Here is a 7,854-nt window from a genome sequence, read left to right on the forward strand (position 1 = left end):
TCTGTCCTTTTCTGTTTTTATTTTGAGACAGGATCTCAAAAGTTGCTGAGGTTGGCCATGAACTTGTGACAAGCCGCCCCCAGGACCCCCAGCACCCCACAGCACCCCCACTTCTCTTGGATTACAGTGTGCAGCAGCACAGTCTTCAGTTAAATCTCTACAACTTGTTTGCATTTCTTTCTCTTTTTTAAAGTATTTATTTTTTTGTTGTAGTTGGGTACAATATCTTTAATTAATTAATTTATTTCACGTGGTGCCTCGCCCATCGTAGGCAAGCGCTCTACCGCTGAGCCACAACCGTAGTCCCTGCATTTCTCTTTTTCCCATCTTGGACTTTAGGTCCCAAAACAAACAAACAAACAAAACAACAAGAACAAAAACTACTTAACCATATAAAATTATTTTTTAATCCAAAACTATTTTCCAAAAATATGTCCTCATACTCACAACCTTCTTCTTCTTTTTTTTTTTTTTCTCCTACTTGCTGATTCTTTTCTTCCTTTAATTACAATTGAAGTCAGGTATAGTGGCACCTGTGATCCGTGACTCAGGAAAGTGAGGCTGGAGAAGCAAAAGTTCAAGGCCAGCCTCAGCACTTTAGTGGGGCCCTAAGCAATTCAGCAAGACCCTGTCTCAAAAGAAAAAAATTTTAAAAGCGGGGAACTCGGAATGTGGCTCAGTGGTAAAGCCCCATGGGTTCAATCCTCAGTATCTCCCCCCCCCAAAAAACGGGTTCCTCCATTGTCTTTTCGTGACTTGATTGATCAGTTACTTTTACACTGAATCATTATTCCATTATCTGGTTATACTACAGTTTGCTTCTCTGTTTGCCAATTGTAGGCCATTGTGGTTGCTTCTAAGCCTGACCTACTATGAACGACTCATAGTTTTCTATTCATCATAAGTCAGCAAATTCAACATAGCTGAAAGTTGAAAGCTGGACTTCTTTTGTATGAACAGGAACTCAGTTAGAAAAGGAAAGAAAGGAAGAATAGGGCCTTCCTCCTGTGATTGTTTCCTCTGTGAAATACAGAGGAAAATCGGATAGCAGTGACTGGGTTTCAAAGCTTACAAGTCCAGATTCAGTTCAGCCATGGTCAAATCCTGACCTGATTACAGTTAGCTGAGATGGTTGGGTAACCAGCAATCCAAGGGACAGGACATTGACCCCTGGCATGGCATGGCATCCATTTAAGCCTGTTGCTACTTGTTAGACCAGGACGCAAGAAAAGACCACTGACTCCAATTAAAATCAAATTAAAGCAAGCTTATTGTTTCGATCTGCTGGGCTGCCTCTCCCACCCAAAACCGCGGGAACAAGACAGCAGCCCCAGCTTTCCTGCAGCCCAGCTTTATAGCCCAGAAAGTTACACAAAGGGGGGTCACAGATAACAAAACTCTGACAAGCATAACATTAATGGTAGTTTACATTTTTGCTGGCCTGACATCAGAATTTATGAAGGTCATTAGAGCCTCAGAGAGGGTCGTTATCTGGCCAGGGAAGGCCAAGATTTGTGAGGTGTCACTAAAGTTTCAGAGAGGGCTGCTATCTGGTCAGAGAGCCAGGCATGGGTGAGTTCAAGGCACGGGCAGGCATTCCAAGCAGGTTCAGAATTTGCAGTAATTTATAGTAAAGCCGAAATTATCTTTTCATGGCTTTGTGTCGAGATGGCTCCCAATTTTAAGAAAAGATCAAGTTGGGTCTATCAGTACTGAGTTTTTCTGCTTTAATATGTTATCACTTGTTGGTTAATTGGCTTTGGTTGAATCTTGAAGTGGAATTAATCTCCAGGCTGTGGATGACACAGCTCATGAAGGTCAATTAGCATGATACTTTGTATTTTTGTAAGCAAAATCTTAACACACTTTTTTAAGTGTTATTTTTAAGTGTTCTTAGGTTATTTACTTGATTACGTGCCTGTCTCATAATCATGTGGCTGCTAGGTGGGATTATTAAAAAAATCTCACGAATCTACCCAAGGGGCATCTTATTGTCTCTGAGCATATTGGAGTGCAAGTATTATTGAAATAAGAAATATTTTTGTGACTCACAGAATAAAGAAAGATGTATTAACCTTGATCAGATTTATTCCAGAAACACTGAAACTATGACTTGCAAGAAGGAAGTTTATTAGGTTATTGAGACTAAATGGTTAGTGTAATGAGTCAGCTCCTTAGAACAACCATCATTTATTTGCTTCTGATTTTGTGGGTTGGTAGTTTGGACAGGAACCTGTTGGCAAGCTACTCTCTACTCCTCATGGTATCCATAGGGATGGATGATATCCACACAAAAGAAGAAAAAGAGTAAATTAGGGGTATGACCATTTTTTTTTACAATCTTAAATAATAATTTTATTTTTTAATTAGTTAAAAATGACATCAGAATGCATTACAATTCTTATTACACATATATATATATATACCACAATTTTTCATATCTCTGTATATAAAGTATGTCCATCACATTCCACCATCCTTGCTAATCTCCTGCCCACTCCCTTCCCCTCCCACCCCTCTTCCCTATCTAGAATTCATCTATTCCTCCGATGTTCCCCATCCCTACCCCTACCTATGAGTCAGCCTCCTTATACCAGAGAAAGGGGTATGACCATTTTTTATCTTCGTCACATTCAGGCTTTCTCCCAGGTGTCTCACCACCCAAGAGGCTAACTGGACTTGTTCACAAGGTATTAGCATTCTAGCAGACCTACTGTTGGAATATGCGCAATGGGACTTCTGCCACATTCTGTTGGTCAAGGTCAGGTACAAGACCCTTGCAAAGTCTAAGAGTAGGGAAAAAAAAATCACCTCTTTTTTTTTCTCTCTTTGGAACTGGGGATTCAACCCAGAGGCATTTAACCACTGAGCCACATCCCCACCCCTTTTTATTTTTTATTTTGAGACAGAGTCTCACTAAGTTGCTTAGAGCTTTGCTAAATTGCTGAAGCTGGCCTTGAACTTGCAATCCTCCCTGGTTGCTGGCATTACAGGCATGTGCCACTGTATCTGTGTGCTTTACCACTGAGCTACATTCCCAGGCCCGCCCCCCACTCTTTTTGTTTTCTGTGTATTCTTCCCCCCCCATCTTTTGTTAGTGCATTATAATTGTACATAATCTTGGGCATTGTTGTTACATATTCATACATGTACACAACATAGCTATAACTTGGCTAATTTCACTCCCCAGCACTAACCCCTTCCTCCGTGCCTCAGACTTTTTTATTTTTTATTTTGAGAAAGCATCTTGCTAAATTGATGAGGCTGGCCTTGATTGTGAGATCCTCTTGCCTCAGCCTCCTGAGTTGCAGGGATTATAGGTGTGAATCACTGTGCCCAGATAATTTGGTTTATACTTCTAAGAAACTATATAATTTTCCTTTTTAAAAGTGAGATATAAGAATATCCAGGCCAGGCACAGTGGCACATGCCTGAAACCGCAGCAATTTAAGAGGCTGAGGCAGGGGGATCACAAGTTCGAGGCCAGCCTGGTCAACTTAGTGAGACCCTCAGCAACTTAGGGAGACCCTGGCTCAAAATTAAAAAAAAAAATAAAAAAAGGCTGAGAATATACTTCAGCAGTTGAGCACCTGTGGGTTCAATCCCTAGTACCACAAACAGAAAAGAAGAAAAAGAGTAAATTAGGGACATGGCCATTTTTATTTCCACTAACATTCCCACTTCAATTTATCCAATAGAGAAAGGAAGCAGCAACTATTGTATTTGGTGAAACAGAGGAAAAGAACCTCATTGTTTGATCTTGCATCATCATTTTTCCTTTAATCTATAAATATTCTATTAATATTATTAATAATACTAATGCAAATTCTTATATCACAATACTCTTTGATTCCTAGTGGTTACCAGTGGAGGGTCTGGGAAGAATGACCATGTCCCAGGACAAGACTTGAAGCCCTAAGAAGACACACAGTATTACATAGGGAAGAGGCAGTAGCCCTCTCAAACTGGCTGCCAAAGTAGGGAACTCCAGCCTGGGAGAAGCAAGGTAACTCCATGCCTAGATGCCTGTGGCCTGAGGCTGTTGGTGTGTTCCACAGAAAACCTGCCACTCTGACAGCATGAACACAGGAACCAGGTGGTGCTGAGGACACTGGTCAGAGGCAGCCTCAATAGGCACAGATGAGTGGCTAGAGAAATTCAGCAGGCAGAACAACAGCACAAAGAGCATTTTACTTGAAGAGTTGGTTCTGCAATAGTCATGGATCCTAGTCACACATGGTGGTACAGGGCTGTAATCCAAGCCACTGTGGAGGCTGAGGCAAGAGGATTCCAAGTTTGAGACCAGCCTGGGCCTCATAGCAAGACCCTGTTGAAAAATAAAATATATAAAGGACTGGGGCTGGGCACAGTGGTGCACACCTATAATTCCAGCAACTCTGGAGTCTGAGGCAGGAGGATGGCAAGTTTGAAGATAGCCTCAGCAATTTAGAAAGGCCCTAAAAATTTAGCAAGATCCTATCTCAAAATTAAAAAATAAATAAATAAAAAAGTCTGGGGATAAGGCTCCGATGTAAAGTGGCCCTGGGTTCAATCATCAGTAGCAATAAAAAAAAAGATGGGTCCCAGTGCCGCGACCGGCTAATGGAGCTGAGTCCGGCTAACGGAGCCAAGTCGGGCGAGGGACGGCGGGGTTAAAAATACACAGGACACCAAGGTTCTTCATCCAGGAGGGAGCATGTGCGCGCTTTATTGCCAAATTTGTTCCCCTTATATATCTTTTTAACAGCTGCGGGAAATCACTCAAAAGTGAGGAGGGAAGAGTAATAACTGCGTCCTTGGGTTACCGTCACGTCACCGTCCCCTATCAGGAGGCTCGAACAGGTCAAGATGTTCCCGAGAGACACATATGCTCCAGGCAGATAAACGGGAGACCGCAAGCCTGCGTCATGGCCTTGTGAGCTGGCCACATTGACATGCATAACAAAGAACTGGGGGTTGAGTCCCCAGGGGCCAGGGTGGGCCTGCTACCAGCATCCCAGAAATGTAGTACCCCCTACCCCCTACATTTCTGGTAATAATCAAGCCATTCCTTTGCTAAGTATCTGAGTTCGATTAAGGAAAGTCTAATCTCAAAGTAAGTAAATAGAGCATTTAGAACAGAGACCATCCCTTGGAAGATGCCAGTCACTTTGCCCGATAGTTCCCACTTTATAATAATGTAGAACCATAGTGGACAGCTGACTGGAACTTTCTAGAACAATTGCTAGTCACCTGTACAAGCACTTGCTTCTGCCCCCACCTCCTCCTTCCAGCCTTCAAAGGATCTACTTTGTTTCATACTTCCACTGAACCCGGTTTTGTTGCTTTTCATTCAGAAGACAAGTTGCTTTATCTCAACTATGCCCAGTTTCCCTCTGCCACCTTGTCCTTTCCCTTCCAGGCTCTTACCTCCGGGTTGTTCCTGGTGACCCAGGAGACCATCATCATCACATCTCCCACTTTCATCCATTGTTCTATTTGACAAACCTTTGGTACCAGCCACTGTACTGCACACTGTCCCCACCTTCTAGAAGTCTAGAAGACTGGCTTAAATAAGATTTTAGATTTAATTAATTATAGATTGATGACAGCTCTTAATCATAGATCAAAGAGGCAGAAGATTTGTAAAAAGCCAAAAATATGAGAAAGTTGTGTGGAAGTACTGGATGATTCAGCTGAGACCCCTCCCTTGCTATTGAAAATGTTTGGAGTATATAGGTTCATGTTGATGCCTGATTATACAAGGCCAGGAGGCTAATAGTTGATCTTAAATTGAGTGGTTATTTTGTTGTCAAGACTTTGACCATGGATCTAGGGTGGCTTGTGCTATTAGAGCTAATTCTGACAGGCCTGGGGTCAGCCTTAGCTCCTTTATTAAAAGCAGGGCTGTAACTTGATGATGATATGCATGACTTAAACCTAGTAGTGGCAAGATCCCCAGAGGAATCTAGTGTGCTGCTGGTTTTGTAGCAAGAACATGTTTTCATGACCAGCAGGTCTGGAACCCCAGCTTAAACTCTGTGAGCATCTGGGAATTGACAGCCTTAATCTATTCTTTCTCCCTCATTCCCTGCAAAGTCCTGGCCAGGACCACAGTCAGGTCTCCTTTTTAAAATTAAAACAAATTTTTTTAAATAATTAAAAAGTTTTTAGACTTTATTTATTTTTTATGTGGTGCTGAGAATTGAACCCAGTGTCTCACATATGAGGGCAAGCACTCTACCACTGAGCTACAACCCCAGCCCCTTAATTTTTTTTTTTTTTTTTAAATTTTGAGACAGGATCTCAATAAATTGCCCAGGCTGGCCTCCAACTCTCGATCCTTCTGCCTCAGCCTCTTGAGTCAATGGGATTACCGGGGTACATCACCATGCGTGTGTCAGGTTTCCTTTTGTAATAGGAGGGAAGCTCCATGTGGGTGTAGGACACCAAGAATGGGACTTGGGTGGAGTTGACCATGGGAGAATGAGGTGACACTTGCCTATTTTCTGTATGCATTCTATGTCTGGAAATATGCAAAGAAATCCTCAGCTAAACCGGAAAAGATAGTGCTGGCAATTTCAGGAGGAAGATTAGGTGTACAGCAGTTTTAAAGGAGGGTAGGTAGGAAAGGACAGAGTGAAAGGAGCCTATTTCCTCCTCTTTCTCGCCCTCCCCCCCTTTTTCCTTCCTTCCTTCCACAACCTTCTTCCCTTTTCTTTTTGGCCAACTGTAGCTGCTCTTGAAATTTGTTTGATCCTTTTCCCCACAAACAACTAATGCGCCCCTAGTGGCCTTATGGTGAATCTCTATTAACTGAGTTCTGTACCTAAACCTGCAAAGGTCCTAGCTGGAAGTCACTCCCTGTGGGTGAAAACAGATGGATATTGCTTTTATTACTTACAAAGTGGGAGGGACAGCACTTTTCCATTATCCCTTCCATCCAGCCATTTATACTGATCTTTTAAATTAATTAATTTATTTATTTTTGGTACTATGGATTGGGAGGGAAGCTTTCAGGAGTGCTTAACCACTGAATGACATCCCCAGCCTTTTTTATTTTTATTTTTTTTTAAATTTATTTTTTAGTTGTAGTTGGACCCAATACCTTTATTTCACTTATTTATTTTTATGTGGTGCTGAGGATTGAACCCAGGTCTTGCACATGCAAGGTGAGTGCTCTACCTCTGAGCCACAACCCCAGCCCCCTTTTTATTTTTGAGACAGGGTCTTGCTAAGATTCTTAGTGCCTCTCTAAATTGATGAAGCTGGCTTTGAACTTGAGATCTTCCTGCCTTAGCCTCCGGAGTCACTTGGATTACAAGAGTACACCACCCCACCCGGTATCCATAGTGATCTTTAAGGAAGAGGTCTCAGCTTAAATTACCAAGTTCTCAGATTTCTTGGTGGTCCTATCAGCATTGTCCTTGACAAACTGCACCCAGAGAAGGCCAGAGGGCCACTGTCAGAGCACTCCTGTGACAAGAATTGATAGAGGTTGCCTGTTCCCCTGTCTCTTCCTCCTTCTGACCAAGAAGTAACTTTGCCAAACTGAATTATCTGGCAGGAGCAGGAGGCGAGGCTCTGAAGTAACCTACCCTGGTCTTGAAGGAAATTCACAACTCCTCACACCAACTGTGGCCATGACCTGGGAATCCTATGTTATGTGGCCTTTTGTTTAGCTTCTCTGATTGACAGCTTTTTTATATATAAAATGATGACACTGAGTAGCCAACTCTCAGCAGAGACAAGGAGATGCATCTCAGAAAAGCTTAGACTACTTTTCCAGCATGCATATTATTTCTTCTTCTCCTTCTTCTTCTTCTTCTTCTTCTTCTTCTTCTTCTTCTTCTTCTTCTTCTTCTTCTTCTTCTT

This window comes from Marmota marmota, unplaced genomic scaffold, assembly GCF_001458135.2.
Source record: "Marmota marmota marmota unplaced genomic scaffold, marMar, whole genome shotgun sequence".
In the NCBI taxonomy this organism is placed as follows: Eukaryota; Metazoa; Chordata; class Mammalia; order Rodentia; family Sciuridae; genus Marmota; species Marmota marmota.